Source organism: Ambystoma mexicanum, chromosome 5p (assembly GCF_040938575.1).
Source record: "Ambystoma mexicanum isolate Mex_15411 chromosome 5p, UKY_AmexF1_1, whole genome shotgun sequence".
Taxonomy (NCBI): Eukaryota; Metazoa; Chordata; class Amphibia; order Caudata; family Ambystomatidae; genus Ambystoma; species Ambystoma mexicanum.
Window position 1 is genome coordinate 268560706 of NC_090930.1, and position 14264 is coordinate 268574969.

A 14264-nucleotide genomic window follows, 5' to 3' on the forward strand; every position below is an offset into this window, starting at 1 on the left:
TGGTGGGGAGAGTGTTGATTCTTAATTTCATGAAGAATCTCCTATACTGTTTGCTTGGGAATTTAGATAAATATTTAGGGAGGCTATTCAGAGGTCTCCCTTAATGCTCCAAATTTAAAGCCAGAGTGTAAACACTTCTGATGGAGCGTGTTAATCCAACAGTCTATTGAGCTGAAGCTTCACTTTCTCTGGATTGGAGAACAAGATCTCCTCTATTAAATCTAGTTCACCAAGCAGATCTCTACAACATGCTTTCTAACCGTCCACTATAAACATGACCAACATCCCGAGCCCACTGGTCCCATGCACCACCCCACTGCATCATCCACACATGCACCTAACTGCCATGCCAGACTCCTCAGACCTCGCACATCATCCCTGCACTTCTTCTTGCCCACTGCACACATCGGGGAGGAACCTTAGACTAGGATTTCGCACTATTGGCATACAAAACCGCGTCCACTCTAAGACATACAACACCAACTGGAGTATTAGGTCGCACCCCAACCCCAAAGCTGAACTTAACCTAAACCGCCCAATGAAACCTCAGAAGTCCTCACCTAAATCTAAAAAACACACCCAACCTTGCAAAAATAACGCTGGAAAGCATTATAGATGTGCCCTGCTGAATGTTCGCTCCCTCTCTGCTCATTCCATTGAAGTCAATGACCTTATCTTAAGCCATGATCTAGATATACTGGCCACTACTGAAACCTGGCTTCATGAAGCTTCAGGCCCCACCAGAGCACTAGCCTTGCAGCCTGGATACAATATCCTCAGACAGGACAGACCCACCAAAGTAGGAGGCGGGGTCGCCCTGATTTTCAAAGCGGAGCTCGCCTTCAGGATGATATACCCACTAACTGTGAGGGTAATGCTGACATACTATCAGCTAAACTATCCCTATCACCGAAAAATAACATTAATATGCACGTTATATATTGACCGCTAGGCCCTATGGCCGACCTCCAAGGGCACATCATGCACCTACTGAGTCAAAATATAAAAAAATCCACCAAAACCTTACTCATAGGAGACCTCAACCTAGGATATGACCCTCTTGTTAAATCTGCCACCTCTATGGCCAAAGATTTGATAGATCTAGGCTTCTCCCAGAAAATCATCACTCCCACCCTCATTAAAGGCCGCACCTTCGACTGGTTGGCTGACCACAACTGTGGTTCGTCCATCACCGCCAACACATCCCATCCCTGGACAGATCACACCTGTATAGAATTTACTATACCCACAGCTCCTTACACCAAAATAATCACTCCTGCCCCGGCCACTTTAGCTAGAAGTGCAAAAAAGCTCACCCCGGACAGCTTACGCTCCCATCTCAACATCCCCTGCCTTGCACCTCCCTTCTCACAAAATCCTAATGTCTTAGCTGATATATTCAAGGACACTATTACCAAAGTAGTTAATTTGGTCGCCCCCTTAGAAGAAAAGAAGGAAAAAAAATCTCTACACTCAAACTCCTGGTTCACGGAAGAGCTCAAACTCCTACGTAACCTCAAACGCCAGGCCCTAAAAAATTGGCAGGCAAACCCATGGGACTCAGCTAAAGAAAGCTTTAAAATTAGGGCTAAAGAGTGCAAAGAGGCCATCTTTAATGTCAAATCTGAAGCCTATAACAACTGACTATCTCAAGCCAACTCCCAATCTAAAGAACTCTTCACGATCTTTAAGGAACTCAAAGACCCATTGATTAGTACAGACAAAATTATTAAGGATGAAACATGGTGTAACAGTATACAATCTGCCATGCTAAAAAAAATTGACTTGCTACAAAACAATTCTATTGCACTACCAAAGTCTCCCCAATCAAAACCAAAGCCAGCCTGCTCTACCACCACGCACTACCAAAAATAACAATTTTCCCAAATTCACATTCAAAAACATCACAGAAACAGAAGTCACTGACATTCTTAAACATCTCAAACCATCGCAATGCAAGGGCGACGTATGCCCCCCTAACATCAAGGACTGTGCCGAGACACTGGCCCCTCTCCTCTCCGCTTTCATTAATGCCTCATTTAAATCGGGCATTGTCCCCAGCAGCCTTAAAGAGGCATGGGTGCTCTCCCTCCTAAAAAGAAAAACAAAAAAAAAACACACTAGACCCCACCCCACCCAACAATTACCGGCTCATTACAACCGTCCATTTCTACTTAAACTACTAGACAAAGCAGCTGACGCCCAGATCCAACTCTATCTAGAAACTAATTCCATCCTCGGTAAAAGGCAGTCGGGGTTCCGCAAAGGTCACGGGACGGAAACCGCACTGTTAGACCTAAAAAAATCAAATAACTCAAATCCTAGACAAAGGTAAGCCTGCCTGACTCCTCCTTCTTGACCTCTCGGCAGCGTTCGATCTTGTTATGATATGATATGGCATTTGTAACGCGCCTATACACAGGTGTTTCAAGGCGCGACGAGGCACGGAGGGGAGGAAACAAGGGGAAACAGACAACGATCCGACTAGGCCAGGTGTCATTCAGATCGCGCAAGTGCAAGGGTGGGGGAGGGGGAAAAGTGCAAGGGGAAGGGGAGGGGGGGGAAGTGCAGTAAAGGTAAGTGGCGTAAAGTAATAAATAAATAGGGCCAACTGGTGGCAAGTGCAAGGTAAGTGCAGAACAAGTGCTGGAAAAGGGGGGGGGCTGTAGGGATACAGAGACAGTCCCGCAGTGCAGAGGGGTTCCAGGGCATCAGTGCAAGTGGAGAGTGGCTGGGCCCAGGACCGAGGCCGTTAAGAGTGGTCCAGTTGCAGAATCAGTGCAGTATCAGTGAGGAATAATTGGCTGTTCAGCAGGGGAGAGGGAAAGAGAAAGCAGAGGCAAAGAGGAAGGTTTTGAGGTGCTTCCGGAACCGGAGATGGTTCTCCTCAAGTTTCAGGGAGGCAGGAAGGCTGTTCCAGAGGGAGGCCCCTGCCGCGCAGAGAGATCTACCCCCAGCCCGTTGCTTCGAGAAGCGGCTGACCCTGAGGGAGTTGGAGGCGGATGAGCGAAGGGCTCGGGAAGGAAGATATTTGGGAAGAGAGAGTTGAAGGTATATAGGACCAAGGCCCCAGAAGGCCTTGTGGACAATACAGAGGGTTTTGAACTTTATCCTCGCAGCTACTGGGAGCCAGTGTAGAGATTTCAGTCCTGGAGAGATACGGTCCCTGGGCTTGAGACCAAGGACAAGTCTCGCAGTTCTGTTCTGTATGAGTTGCAGAGGGCGGAGAGTGGAGGCAGTCAGATTAAGGTAGAGGCTGTTACAGTAATCCAGCTTCGAGAGAACCAGGGCTCGGGAGACAGTGAGCTTCTGGGGGAAGGAGAGGAAGGGAAGAATACCTCTGAGGAGGTGCAGCTGGTAGTGTGACTTCTTAGTCTTGTTGACCACAAAACACTTGCATCACATCTAACCAATGATGCTCACTTCTCTGAGCATGCTGCTACGTGGATCACCTCTTTCCTTGAGGGGAGAGCGATGAAAGTCTTTTCCAACATTGCTTGTGCTACGCCCACCATCATTCACTGTGGCGTACCGCAAGGAACATGTACTGTCCCCACGCTTTACAATCTTTTCACTAAGCTGCTCTTCGACAGACTGGACACACTTGGGATTGCATACACTAACTGTGCCGGTGACACCCAAGTGCTCCTCCCTCTAACCGGCTCATACACCCAAGATGCCTCCACCCTCCAACAAATCTACGCCACCATACAAGCATGGATGGCCACTAATGGCCTCTGCCTCAACGGAGATAAAACCGAGATCCTTATCCTTGGCCAAAAATCCACCTTAGCTAACTTAGACAGTCTCTACACCAAGTTTAACGTCGACAACTGCACCATTCCAGTGCTACCATCTGTTAAAACGTTAGGAGTACATCTAGATGCTACGCTATGAACAAGCAAGTAAGTGCTATAGTCTCTGCCTCCACCCTTAGCACCAAACTCAACGCCATCAAACCCTTCCTAACTAAGGACAACTGTCTCTCTATAGCCAGAGCCACTATAGGAGCTAAACTTGACTACTGCAACGCCTTACTCGCGGGTTCCTCCACAGAAAACTTAAATAGGCTCCAGACCACTCAAAATAACACCCTAAGAGCTGCCCTTAGCATACCAAAAAGAGATCACATTTCGCAAGCAAGACAAGATGCACACTGGCTCCCATTCAAAGACCGCATCATGTTTAGAATTCTTACCATTGCACACAAATGCATCAACCTCACCGCACCATCATACCTCTGACACCTTATCTAGGCCCACCTCCACTAGGTCCACCAGAACCTACTACACTAACCAACTGACCATCCCACGCATCCACAGAACCAAAAAGGGAGGAATGGGCTTCCCATGTTTGGCGCCCTAGTTATGGAATGCACTTCCCGCTGCACTCGGGGCTGAAACGTCACTCTTTGCTTTTCGCAAACGGCTCCCTTTAACTAAACCCCTCCATCACTCGCAATTATGACTTCCTGATCCTCACTGGTTTCTTTTCCTGCCTTCAACCTCAGTTACAATGAGTAGTAAAAAACATGATTTAGTTACAAAGTGTGACCTCTTTTTACTGATTCCTATGTAATTAAGTTGTTCACCACTGTATGTAACCAGCGCCACGATGCTTCTGAGCTGCTGTGCGCTTTACAAATCCAAATAAATAAGTGCCCACAAAAGCTCCTTTATCTAGGATTTCAAACGGGGCTACCCTTTCCTCAGTCACACCCTTGGAATACAGACTTGGTGAACCCCCAACATATCATTGATCTGAGCGATTGCATACCAAGTTCAAATCGGACAAAGTAATTGGTAAAGATTGTGGAAGCCCCAACACCTTTCTCCAAAAAAAAAGACCCTTTAGTCGGTCCCAAGTTGCCTCTCAGAGAAAGGAGGGGGGCTCATTCCGCACCATATGTCAATATTGGTGCAGTCTTCAACTTATAAAAAGCAATCCGTTTTGACTGTGAATTTACCGACCTTAATGTCTATTCTCATTGTTTGTGCAGCCAATCTCATACATTTGATTCTCGGGGCATCCACCCAAAGTTTTTAAATTAAACTACAATTGAACTAAACTCCCAAGTAGGTCATAACATAAACTCTGCCAATTTTCTCAGTTTATTACCCAGCTAAATTTGACCTTTTTCCTTGTTCCTGGTTTAGGTAAGGTCATGAACTTAGTTTTTCTTTGTATTCACCAGCAGACTATTTTCAGCCAGGACAATCTCCAATTGCTTTAGACTTCTTAGTAGCCCAACTGGTGCGTAGTCAATCAAAACCAGGTTGTTGTCATAGACAACCCATGAGATCGAGTGGCTATAGATTTTAGGAGGAAAGGCAGTGATGTCTTCCTGGCTCTTCTCCAAGTCGGATAGGTACATGTTAAATAATTTGGGCGCCAACGTGCTGTCCTTTTTAAGTCCTCTTGCAGTGTTTATTGATTTTGTTAGTATCCCTGCACCCGACATCCTTATTCGAATAGAAGTTGAAGAGTAGAGGTCTTTTATTGCTTCCAGAAGATCTTGTGGGCAATGCCAGCTTCAACTTTTTTTTTGCCAATGCAGTCGAAAGCTTGCACCATGTCAATAAAGGCTAAATAAATCTTTTGCCCTGATCTGCAAGCCTTTGACTTTAGAATGTTAAGAGTAGGTTATGGCTCGTGCCCACCCCAGAGACAAACCCAGTTTGTCGTTTATCACGACGTCCTGCATTAATTGCCCAATCCTTAAGATCTCCCAACATGATTGATGCCAAGATCTTACCAAGCGCATCTGAAAGGGTAATGGGCCTGTAGTTTTTCTGATTTTCTCTATCCCCTTTGTAGATTGGCACTATAATTGCCGCCTTCCAGGAAGCAGGGGCCATTCTAGTTGCCAAGATCTGATTAGAGTCCAGCAGAAATCTGCCCACTCCTCAGGATTAAGTTTTAACATTTCATAAGGCAGGCCATCCGGTCCAGCTGCTCTAGATGAATTCAATCTTTTTATTTTGCTAATGATAGTCTCTCGCGTAAAGTCGATAGACCATGGCCTGCTAGACTGGTCTGCGCTTAATGTAGATGTTTCAGAGATTAAAAAAAACTCGATCCAGACCCTTTTAGTAACGTCTGGGATCAAGGTGGAGTTATTTAGGAAGATCCAAAGTTCCTGGGTGTTTTTTTTTATTTTTTTTGATTTTCATCATTACCTCGGTGTCAGTTTGAAGGCGCTGTTCCTTGGTGGATAACAGCCAATTTCTATACTGCTGTTTGCGCAGTTTTTTCATCATGTGGACTTTATCGTCCCCTTCACAGCGCTCTATTTTCCTCAAATCCACTCTGTTGCCTTTTTTGATTTTTGACTTCTTCATTGGGAAAATACCGTCTGTCAACCTTCCGGGTAATTCTGAGTCTTGCATTAGTTTGAAACCTCAGTAGAAGGCCAGAATAATTCACACCCAGAGGGTTAGCAGCCAAAGCTTTTTTTGTAGCTCAGTCATTTCTGGAACTTGCCCCGGGGGACTTTGTAAGCAGTTTCTTGCCTGGTTTGTTTGAATCGCCATCCTCATTTTAGGCATCAACGTCCTGTCCTGTTCCTTAAGAGAGGTGTAAAAGAGCATGATCCCTTGCACTAGTAGGCGTGACATTCGGGGAGTGCATATGGCTAGCCAGACTATCAGATGCAAAGTAATAATCCAAATGGGCATTATGAGTGCCCCGCGCCCAAGTTGTCCTTCTTGGAATGTCACCTCTAAGTGCGCTACTTCTCATACAATGTCTCTGTTCCTTCATCCATATAGCTGCTTTTTTATGCATATAGCCTTGACGAAGTATCTCCCTGAATCATCCAAAAACCTTGCATTGAAGTCTTCCACAAATCAAAAAAACCGAAGCTTTTAGATCCATGCAAGATTTATCCATCAGGCTGGTAATCAAATCGATAAACGTATTGCCGATCCCAGCCGAATTCCAATACACATTGAATTTAATCAACTACATTGTATACAAACCCGGGGTCACTTCCCAATCTAATTTGACCATATGAACATACAGACTTGGATTTCTAAAATCCAAGATTTTGAAACATTGCCCCATTTTCATCAAGGACATTAGGCCTTCTGAAGGTCTCCCTACTTTCCTAGATGTGGCCTGATTAAAACATGTCTGATAGCCTTCAGAGTGGTTTGGTTACCAACCAGGTCTCCTGAAGTCATATGAGATCATATTTGTGCAAAACAAATTCTCCTTTGCTAGACAAATAAGCAAAGCCCCGAGTGTTCCATGAGGCTATGCTGTGCGCGCAGGTCACCACAGATTCAGAAAGTTACAGATGATTTTTTGATCCAAGATATACAGCCAACCATGACCAGTCCACTGTGGGACTAGGGACTCGCTTGGTCGTTGCACGCATCCTTCCTCTTCTTGCTTTGTTGCAATTAGTGTTGTGATACTTGACTGGAAACAGGTGATAGTTGGATATATTTTTCGCCTGTGTGGGCTATAGCATTTTCTTTGTGTGGTGATGTTTTGTTGTTGCCACAAACCAGTTATTTGAAGGTCCCCTTGTAGCTGTTAATTTCCTGCCATTAGGAGTTTGATTGGGTTGATCGTTCTCCATAATATGCTGGATACCCAAGGCCACGTCTGTTACTTCAAACCCCAGGTGTAGGAAGTCCGCTGACACCTCCATGATGGCTTGCTTTACCAATGTGGAATTCACGTGCACAGTCACCCGGTCCATAACCCTGTCATTGACAAATGCAACCATTTTAATGTCATCTTGGTCAATGAATCGAAGCTTCAGAGAACAGTGTAAATGCTTTAGGACATTTCTTCTGTTCATTATTAGGCCCTCTTTCTCCCTAATGATTCTCTCATTATTTCGGGTATGGCAGACACCTTGGATCTTCCCCAATCGCATTCACGGCCTTCACATCTCTGCTTCCTGAATTCTTCCTTTGGAGGAGAATTACTATAGGATGCCTTCAGTAAATTTGCTTGTCTTTGCTGTAGTGTAAGGAATGGGAAATCATTGCTTTGTCCTGAACCCAGTCCTGCTTTTTGGTAACCAATTTTGGATCAAGGGAGAATCCCACTTCTTCCACTAGCGACTCATCATGGTCCTGTTCATCACATATGTCTCATTAGTTTCTACAAGATCTTCTGAGGTATCATCCATGTAGGTTGTTAAGTTCAACAGGGTTTGAAGCTCATCTTCATTCTGTTTGTTCGATACTTTCTGTCATTGGGGCAGGATTCACTCTTTTTGATAGGTGGCTTGATAGGACCCTGGCCTCCTCGATCTACCTCAATCAGTTAACCTCCGAAGGAAGGCTCTGGAGCCATTCCGTTTACCCTTCTTAGGCCCTGGAAGACAGTTTTCCTTTGCGGGAGAGGTTTAATCGTCTGTTTTGAGGCACTGTCTATGCAGGCCCAGTTGTTCAAAAACAGGGTATGTTTTTCCCGCTGAGGAATTGAGGGTCAACCTTATGGGCTTTACCGGCAAAAGTCAATGACTTAACAGAGATTGGCGCCTATCCCTCCTTCTCCCTAGGCTGTTGACAGTCTGGAGTATTTGGTTGAGATATCAATTTCCCAGGATTTGTGCTGACGGCCCTGCTCAAGCTGGTCTTCTGAAGGATGATCAAATGCCTCGCCCGGCTGGGCTGTGCCCTTCCTTTCTTCTGCGATATCAAAGCTTTGGGACTGTGGCCATTGATTACTTGATGTCTACTATGATGGCCCGGTACTTCCAAACCAACAACACTGGCTTTATGGCTTCTTGTCCAATTCAGTAGATCAAAAATGCCTGTCATCACTGTAGTCTTCTCCCAATCTTCCCCACTCGCCAGATCAAAAAACTGCACCTGCCATTGAGCGGACAGTTCCACTTCTTTATCCAATATAGTGTGGACGGTCTCTGCAAAACGGTCCAGGGAAGATTTTAGTATGCATCATTGTCAAAAGTGAGGCCTTATCTTTTAAAGACTCAGTCAGTCATAAAGTTTCACAAAGGGATTGAGGGAGACGCTTAAAGCTGCCATCACTAAGCTCTGCAGTTGGATATACTCCAGTCCACCCCGCCGCCCCCTGTTGCATTTGCGGGTTGGAGATGCCAGATCTTGTTCTCTCCGAGGAGACAGTGACACTAGATTCAGGCAAGGAAGTCGAGGAACGGTTAATACTCTCATTTGGGCCGTATGAGCTAGTATCAAGTGGACCCATAAGCAGGGTGCCTGCAACAACCTCAGAGACCCCCCTGGTCCCGACTTCAACATTCTCACTCAACATCGGACTCAAAGTGAGCTGAGCGGTGGGGACCCTTCGGGCCTGCTGTTATTGTTCCCAAAATGCATGAGTTAGCCTATAAGCACAAGGGAGCCACAATGTCCCATGATTTAGGTGTAGAGCACCCCGAGCCCACTAGGTCACTCAACCTGCGTTGGGGTTGTCTTGTGAACCTCAGCTCTGTGATGTCTGTGGCCAGTCTTGAAGCCAAAACCGCATGTTGTTGCTCCAGGACGGAGGAAAGGTGGCCTTCCTGAGCAATGGGGTTTGGCGTGACTTTAGGGAGTGGCTAAACAGCATTGTCTGGTGAATCCAGACCATTAAAAACCACCTCCAAATAGGCTGCGTCCTCTTCAAATTCCCAGTCTTCAGTGTCTTGGTCTCTCAATCTTTGCTCTGTCTCAGATGGTTGAGGCCCCATGGCCAACATCCCAGGCAAAGACCGCCCATCTGCACGCTTGCCAGGCAGAGCGGAAACCCAAACCGAGATTAGCAAGGGTGGGGGGGCCCAGGAAAGATGGCACGGAAAGGGGGGTGCAAAAGCTCCAGAGTGGGAGGATTCAGAACCATCTCGATATGGGACCCCATTTCTCTCATGAGTAATGTGAGGCGCCTTTAGGCCATGATCTTGCCCCGCACAACTGCTTGATCTGGGAGGTGCCTGTTCAGTCAGATCCAACAAGGTATCAGTTTCCGTGCTCCTCAAGGATTTCAAGAATTAACCTTTCGGGGTCAAAGTGATGGCCAAGACAAATGGAGTAGGCGTGGGGTGTGACACGTCCTCGCACAATTTACCCATACGCTGAGAGCACAGACCCTTTTCCCGGCGGGTTGAAAGGAAAAAGGTTTTTTTTTGTTGTTTATTTATGTAAGCAGTCACACGACCGGTGTCTAAGGATATTTTGAGCGGATTCCCTCTCACCTTCGGTTTCCTTCTGCCCTTCGAGCCCTTCAAGTCCGCTTTACTGCTCTGACTGCAAAACCAGGCAGGTCCTGAAAATTGCAATGAAGGGGAAAAGAAGCTGCAGCGGTTAGAGCACAGGTAAGACGTAATAAAACTATCCCAATGGTATACAGTTGTTGGGTAAGATTTTAACCTTGGTGCTAACTCTACCTCACTCGTGAGAACCCCAGAACGTTTTGCTGGACTGGTAGATTTTAATCTTTACCTTAGTAAGTGGGATCCTTTTTCCACACTCAAAGATCCTTTTACTCATTTTATGGGTGCCATTTCTAAGACCTTCCATAGTGTCCTTTTAATTTTACCCTCCTAGACAACTTTTGGTATACACCTTTTTATTGTTATAGGGTTGCCCTTTGGGCTCCACTTTTACTTTCTCTGGCTAACCTTGTGAGAACCACAGTTTCCAAGGGTAGAAAGGATATTTCTATTCCTTCTACACATAGTTAAGTGAAACCAGCTCTCACAGCCTTCTGTGGAGTACTGGGGAGATGCAATGTATCCCCTTCCTCACTATCGCTGTAAAAATTCTGTTACAGGGACAAGTTTACCTTAAATATCTGGTGGCAGTGAACCTTTTTACAAATTCGAAGTACTTTTTCCGAAGGCTGTTTTCACAGCTGGGGTAAAGGCACCCATGGGCGCCCATTTGACCAAAATCGTCCGTCTTTTTTTGCCATTTTCGTGCTTCTTGTCCCTTCTTGGGCTTTCCCCTGCCCTCCAGGGCGGAAAATTCCTTTGTGATTTGTCTTCAGCAGTGTTGGGTAAGATTTTCATATCAACCCCGAACTTTTTTCTTTGACTAGGTAACTATTTTACCTTGTCCCTAGGTAAACTTTGTATGTCTTTACATAGTGTATGGTTCAAGTTAAGATTCCTACAATGGGCTTAGTCTGGGTTACCCCTATGGGGCTCCCCTGTTAATTTATCTTTCATGTAATTGTAATGGTAATGTTTATTTGTAAAGCGCCTATACACAATGCAAGTGTTTCAAGGCGCTCAAGGAGGGGGGGGAACAGGGGAGAAAAACTGTCATTCAGAGCCCTTGAGTTTTTAAATGATATCCGGTCTGCCAGGCATAGTAAGTGCATATTATCAATTAACAGTGTAGATAACAACAAATAGGTCTGACAACGTTTCTGCAGTTTTTCAAAGAGCATAGAGGCACCACCATGCGGGAAGGAAGACAGGGAGGAATAGACAGACGATCTTGAAGGTATGGGACGTTCAGATCGTGAAATTGTGCAGAGTGGGAGGAGGATAAGTGCAGGGGGAAATCCAGATGCGCCCAGTTGGCCAGTGTTCGGCAAGATTGTATGTAGTAACCCTGTGGGAGACCACACCAGCCTTGTCCTCTTGGCAGTAGGTAACCCAACCTTTGGTGTAGGCCTGTACTGCACAAGTTGGTAGTGACTGAGTAGCCAGGCTGTTAGGGGAGATTTGGTGCAGTACCCTTTGGGTGCACTACAACAACCGTGACTACCTGGAAATAGGAACCCAGCCTTTGGTATAAGTCTGTACTACACAGTTTAGTACTGTCTGAGCAGCCAGGCTTATCTCAAGAAGGATCAATGTGAGCAGTAGGGGTTTTGCACAGAGATGCAGTGACAAGTATCCAAATAAACTTACCCTCAAGGTTTCTTGATTAAACAATGAATGTATTCAATAGTCAGTTTGAATAAACCTTCTTTAGAAGGGAGCAATACTAACACACACACTCCCAAATACATACTTTCTCTAAATCAGCAAGTACCCATTTCGGATGGCACACAAACACTCTCAGGTGTCCCTCAGGTGACTTAACTGTGGACATTAATAGATCACTGGTACCTTTTAGAGCAATACTGAGGTGAGTGTCAAAGAAAAGGGGTTTTAGTATAAAACGAAGGTAACGCAAATATTCTGAAGCAGGTAACTACCTTTGAACCCCCCAATGCAAAGTAAGTTAACCCTTTCCTGCAAGGAAGGTAAAACCCAGTTAGAGGGAAGAAGTCATTCAAGGAGCCAGGCCAGCCAATGTCAATTGGGCAAATGTCTAGGTGATCTGAATAACTTCTTGCAGGTTAGTAAACATCTTGCACAATGTTTTAGAAGTCTTTGTCGAAAAAGTAGAATCAATGTAGGGCCACAACCTGGGAGGCTTGTGAGGGATAGAAGATGCAAGCAACTCTACAGAAGCAACCAAGACAAGTCTCAATTGAGAACAAGTAAGGCTACAGAAGACAGGCGGTTGGCGCCCCATCCTAGACCTGCGTCGGTTAAACAAATACATCAAGGCACAGAAATTCAGGATGGTCTCCCTCCAGCATGTACTGGGACAGCTGGAGGAAGGCGACTTCCTATCGCCGCTGGACCTGGAGGATGCCTACGTCCACATCCCCATTCTAGAAAGCCACAGGAAGTTCCTCAGGTTCGTGGTTCAAGGACGCCACTACCAATTCAGAGCCCTACCGTTCGGATTTAAGTCTGCACCCAGGGTTTTCACCAAGTGCCTGGCACCAGTGGCGGCGCGCCTGCAGGGGATCCACGTCTACCCCTACCTGGACAACTGGCTAATCCGGGCAAGGTCAAGAGAACTCGCCGTCGATCATACGGCCTGGACCGTCCGGTTGCTCACGGAGCTGGGGTTCTCCATCAACTACCCCAAATCCCACCTGGTTCCGTCACAAGTAGCACTGTTTTTGGGGGCGAAGCTCGATACAGTGGAGCAATTGGCCTCCCCTTCAGAGGAGAGAACCAAAACCATCCTGGGCAAGGTACGGCGATTGTTAGCCACGGACGTGGCCAGGGTGAGGTCCATCAAGTCCCTTCTCGGGATGATGTCCTCATGCATCTACCTTGTACTTCTTTGCAGACTTCGGATGCGTCCGCTACAGGAGTTCCTCGACGCCCGCTGGGTTCAGGAGGGGGGCTGCTTCGAGGACAGGATCCCCCTCGACGAGGAGTTCCATCGGGTGATCCTATGGTGGGGCACCTGGGCTCCCCTCACGACGGGCACGGACTTTCAAACCCCGGCGTTTCAGGAGACGGTGACTACGGACGCCTCTCTGGAGGGTTGGGGGGCCCACACCAGAGATCTCCACGCAAGAGGCCTTTGGCTCCCGGAGGAGACATCTCTTCACATCAACATCTTGGAGCTCCGTGCAGTGTTCTGGGCGCTCAAGTCGTTCCTCCCGTCCCTCAAGGACAAGGTGGTGAGGATCTTCACCGACAACACCACCACGATGTTCTACTTACGGAAACAGGGAGGCACCAGATCCCCCAGCCCTATCCAAGGAGGCCCAGGATCTGTGCCACTGGGTCGTCGCCCAGGGGATGTTTCTGGTTCTCTTCCACCTGGCAGGAATAAAAAACACCATCGCCGACTCACTCAGCAGGGAGCTGCGCTCATGCCACGAGTGGGAACTGCGACAGGATCAAGTGGATCGACTCTTCCAACGATGGGGCAAACCCCAGATCGACCTATTCGCGACGGCGACAAACTCCAAGTGCCAGAGGTTCGCCACCAGGTTCCCACAGCCGAGGAGCATGGGTGATGCTTTCTTGTTCCCTTGGGACGGCCTGTTTCTATACGCGTTCCCTCCGTTGCCTTAGCTGCTCCGCCTCATCAGCCAGCTCAAGATGTCCACGTGCAGGATGACCCTCGTTGCACCGGCGTGGCTGAGGCAGATCTGGTTCCCGGACCTTCTGGACTTGTCAACGTCCCCGCCAGTCAGGCTGCTGGCGGATGCAGATCTTCTCTCCAGAGAAGGAGGCGCCATTCTACACCACGACCCACAGTCGCTGAACTTGCAGGCCTGGCTCCTGCAGCGCTAGAGTTTGGGGGGGTACGATATCCCGGCTGATTGCAGAGAGGTTCTTGCAAAGGCCAGGGCGTCCTCAACTCAAGTGTTACGGTCATAAATGGAAGAGGTACTCTGTCTGGTGCCGTGCACAGAAGATTAACCCTCTGCGGATTACAGCCCCTCAAGTGCTGCCGTACTTACTGTCGCTGGCCAAGGCTGGACTGGCTCACGCCCCCATAAAAATACATCTGGCTGCCATC

The 14264-nt window shown here is 47.2% G+C and overlaps 1 protein-coding gene across 1 annotated transcript in view; it reads left to right on the forward strand.

Annotated features, from left to right (window-relative positions):
- CUL4B (cullin 4B) overlaps positions 1-14264 on the forward strand; it is a 1392627-nt gene that overhangs the window by 230565 nt on the left and 1147798 nt on the right. The gene's annotated exons all lie outside the window — the stretch shown is intronic.